Genomic DNA, 4,677 nt, shown 5'->3' on the forward strand with positions numbered 1-4,677 from the left:
ATCTCTGCCTCCTGTTCTTCATGCCTTATGTAACCCCTCTCCTTGAGTGTGGTCTGGAATTACTGACTCACTTTCAATGCACAGAATGTATCAGAAGTAATGGGGTATTCCTTCTGAGAATAGATTATAAGAAAAGAGTGTGGCTTCCTTCCTGGCATTTTCACTTGCTCTCCCTTGAACTTGTGCTCCAAACAAAGCCAGCTGCCATGTTGTGAGGAAGCCCTTTGTGGAGGACCACATGGTGAGGACGGAGGCCTGCCAACATCCATGTGGTGAGCTTAGATGCACCCCTTCCCAGTTCCAGCCAAGCCTTCAATGGGACCACTTGACCAACTGCTTGACTACAATCTCATGAGAGACTTTGAACCAGAAACTAAGCTGTGTCCAGATACCCATACAAATAATGTGAGATAACTGCTTGTTGCTTAAATCACTAAATTTGGGGGTAACTTGTTTGCAGCAATAGATAACTAACATAAACACCTACTATAATGTGCCAGACACTGTCATAGGTCCTTCATAGATCTGTTATTTAATCAACAATATTAGGTGGGTATTATTATTCTTTTTTTTTTTTTTTCAATTGAGAAAACTAAGGTTTAGGCATCTGCCTAATTCCTGTTACTATCTAGTAAGTGAAGGATCTGCAATATGAACGTAGGTCGTCTTATTCCTGGGTATATGCCCTTAACATGGACTCACTACATTCTACAAGCAGTGCCCGTGGTTACAGTTTGGTCCACTCCTGCTGCCCCCTGTGTTGCCCTGCCCCACCTTCCCTGAAGTCTCCAGCCACCCAGCCCTCATATCTCAGCAGAGCCTGGAAGGAGCCCTGGGGATTCCTCTTAAGTGTTTTGAGCAGAGTCTCACTCTCCATGCTCAGCTGCCTCAGCCAGGCTGTGCCACCTACATCCAGCTCCATCCCTCCGTGGACAGCTGTGGCCTGGCCCCTAGGAACCCAGCCTCTTGTCCTTGCCTCCTTGCCACCCCTTACCCTTGGCACTTTCTGGGGTCTTAGAAGCCCGGGATAGTGGTGTAACCCTCAGGTAGGGTAACGGTACCCTTTCTCTGACCCTGGGCTGGAGGTTACTTCCTTGGAGGCCATATCATCTCTGTTAGGACCCCCAAAATACAAATTTTTCATGGATTTATATCATGGGGTTAGGGGAACCCAGAGGGTCCTGCTCCCACTCTAGGGGACAGAGAACCCTAACCCTGTGGGTCCCTCCCTGGTCTGCCCAGCCTTACTCTGCTTCCTCCACAGTTTCACTGGATAGTGGTTTGTTTCAGGGTATTCCCGGAAGACTTAAGCTTGCCACTGCCCCTCAGTCATGTGAGAGATCCCCTCCTTGGGCCTTTGCAGGGAGGCAGGGGTGGAGATGTGTGGGATGCTGCATGCTCAGTCCTGGGAGACCGTGGAATTCCTTCAGATCACAATATCTATTGGCAATGTCATCAAGACCTTTGGCACATTGGCTGAGTCTCAAGAGGTCTATAAATGAATGATTATAACTGGCTAATATTAAAAACAAAGCAACATACTAATTAAACCGAACCTGAAGAGTTAGAACTGATCCTTCCAACTCTGTTCTCTGTTAACCCTTGGCAGGAATGAGCAGTGCCCTATGGCACAGAATGAGCTTACAACGGGCCGATCAAGGTCCCAAGGCAAGCTTTCCCTGGTGGCAGGAGAACTGGGCACTCGTCCCAGCTCCACCACCTGCTGTCTGGACAATCCTGGGAGGTTCACCTCACTCCCTGAACCTGCTTCCTTTTATATTAAACAGGAGGCTGGAGCAAGTCACCGCCAAGGTCCTTCTAATCTCGACTCCGCGGTTTTATGGGACTTTGTTTAATGATTGTTTCCAGGGCTGGCCGATGAGCAGGGTACTCCCCTTTCTGTTCTGTGATCCTCTCCTCTGCTCACAGGCTCCCCGATCCCTCTGCCTCTTCTGGAACAGTGTTGCTTTATCTGAGCCACGGTTTCACATAGAAGTGTCTGTGAGTCAGAGGCTGAAGCACTCAAGGCCCAGCAACAAAGTCTCGGGTAAAGGAGCAATATCTTCTGGTTTCCCGGACCATTCTCAACAAGCCAGGAGTTTCCTTTCAGAGGTACACACAAGGTAGCAGTCTCTAAACACCCGCAACAGCCCTCCTAACGCCCACTGGGAAGTGGGGAAAGGGGTGGCACAGTGACCGACCTTTAGCCAGCTCCGTCCTTCTAGGAATCAGGTGCCATGCTGGGGACGATCCCATGTGTAGACTCCATTTCATAGAGATGGGAAGTCAGAAAATGCTAGAATCAAGACTTAAAACTCAGCTTTTTGATTCTCAAGTTCATGAGAGAAGACATTATTTCATTAATTCACTCCACACGTATTTATTAAAGGAGTCTCAATGGATCATCTGAGTTGGCTTCAGGGTGGTTTATGAAGCAGAGAAGTAAAATGCTTTACTAAATCACACAGCTAGAGAATGCTTTTAACTTGCATTATACATTTAGACACATTTCTCTGGTAGGACTGACTCAGAGCCCATTTAAAATACATTCAAGGCCGGGTGTGGTAGCTCATGCCTGTAATCCTAGCACTTTGAGAGCCCAAGGCGGGAAGATAGCTCGAGTCCAGGAGTTTGAGACTAGCCTGGACAACACGGTGAGACCCCCGTCTACAAAACAATAAAATAAAATAAAATTAGCTGGGTGTTGTGGCATGCACCTGTGGTCCCAGCTACTCAGGGGGCTGAGGCAGGAAGATCACATGAGTCTGGTAGGTTGAGGCTGCAGTGAGCCTTGATTGAATCACTGTACTCCAGCCTGGGCAACAGAGCAAGACCCATTTTGAAAAATCAAAAATAAAAATAATAAAATAAATTCAAGAAAATGACAGTTGGGTTACTCTGTCTTCCTCTGGTTTCTAACAGGACTTCTCCTATTCCATTGGATGTTCTTTGGCCTCCAAAACAGCAGCCCCACCTGGTACTGAAGGGCCGGTGCGTAAACAACCTTCCTTCTATCTTATCCTGGCTGGCTTAATCAGATTTGACTCACTCCCTGGAGCCCCTTGCAAGGACTGGGCTGGGATTGCAGGGCTGAGCAGGAACCGGCTTCTCTAGCCTCTTCAGGGAAGGGCGTTCTAAACTCCACTCTGCCCCATACCCTCCAGCTAGAAACCCAGCCTCCTGCCTTTGGAGAATTCGGCCCCAGTAAGAGCTCAGTGTCTTTTCCACAAGCTCTTTTCCTATGGCCTTTAGGGGCACATGACTTTGAGGAGACCAGACAGCTGGGGGGGGACATGAGAATCAGGGCCAGTTGCTTGCAGGAAAGAAAGCAAACGCTCTGAATGTGAGCCAGATGGCAGGTCCCCTACGCAAGGCAGGGGGCTCAAGAACACTTCCTTTGATGCTAGCAGTACTAGCTGCTCCCACCTTCGTGAAATGCATTTTTGAAAGCAGAACAAATGATATTTAATTCGAGAAGCCCACACCCCTTAATACTCATAGTATTTTCACCATCATCCTAGCCCCTGGTCAGCTGGAAGAGCAGCAGGGGAGGGGAAGCGTCACTTTGGTTTCTACCTCCCAGCTGGGGCAGGTGCAAGGCAGAGCACTCCATCAGCTCCTTGCCCAGAAGGGCAAAATGATGTCTCCTTTCTCCCTCTCTTCCTCTTTCCCTGTCTCCCTCCCTCCTTCTTCCTTCCCTCTTTTCTTTCCTCCCTTCCAACGTTTCTTGAGTGAGGATCTTCTGCCAGACATTGTGCAAATTCGAGGAATCCAAGGTGCAGAGCCGAGGCCTGGCTCTGCCCTCCTGGCCCTTCCAGTCCAGTGGGGAGGAGAGGCCTCTTGCCAAGACATGGCAGCTGTGAGGAATGCTACTAAGAGTTCCTGGGTCCTGCGGGGCGGAGTGACTTGGAGTGACTGAAGTTACCCGCCTGGGTGGGGTGGGAACAGGACAGGCTGTCCTGGAAAAGTGATGTTTGGGCTGATACCTGAAGGGGCAAACGCGGGATGGAAGTGAGGACATCCCAGGTGGAGGAGAGGGCCTGGGCAATGGCTGTGAGGGAGAGCCCAGGAAATGGGAAGGTCACCAGCGTGGCCCAGGGCAGAGAGGTCAGGGGACCAGGCAGGAGACAGGATGTGAGGGGAGGCCAATGCAGAGCACCTGGGCCACAGCCACGGGTCAAGTTCCTGTTTATGCTGGGAGCCTGGGGAAGCCAGCGAGAGAGTGGAGCAGGAGTGGCCTTCAGGGCACACTGGACAGTCTTGGGGCGCCCAGCACAGTGCAAGTGATGGGCTGGGGCCCCTCACCGCTCCTTGTCAAGCATTCTCCTCGGATAAGGGCGTCCCTGGCGGGGGGGGAGGGGGGGACGTGGGCGAGGAGATGGTGGAGCTGGGGGAAGGGACAGGGACAGAAGGCAGAAGAGTCACCCTCAGCGTCGCCTTCTCTCCCCTCCCCACTCCGGAGGCCAAGCGCCCCAGCGGCAGGCTTCCCTGCCCGCCTCGGCCCCGCTTACACCGCAGGTGCTGTGAGTCACCCACCTGCGTGGTGAGTCAGGGGAGGAGGCCGGGAAGGCAGGTGGGCGGCGCGGCAGGGCGCCCGGCTTCGCGGGGAGGGAAGCGCTCTCTCCCCACGCGCCCCTCCCCCAGGAGCGGCTTCCAGAAACCCGTTTGCCCGTCCCC

The sequence above is a fragment of the Hylobates moloch genome, unplaced genomic scaffold, assembly GCF_009828535.3.
Source record: "Hylobates moloch isolate HMO894 unplaced genomic scaffold, HMol_V3 SCAFFOLD_9, whole genome shotgun sequence".
Taxonomy (NCBI): domain Eukaryota; kingdom Metazoa; phylum Chordata; class Mammalia; order Primates; family Hylobatidae; genus Hylobates; species Hylobates moloch.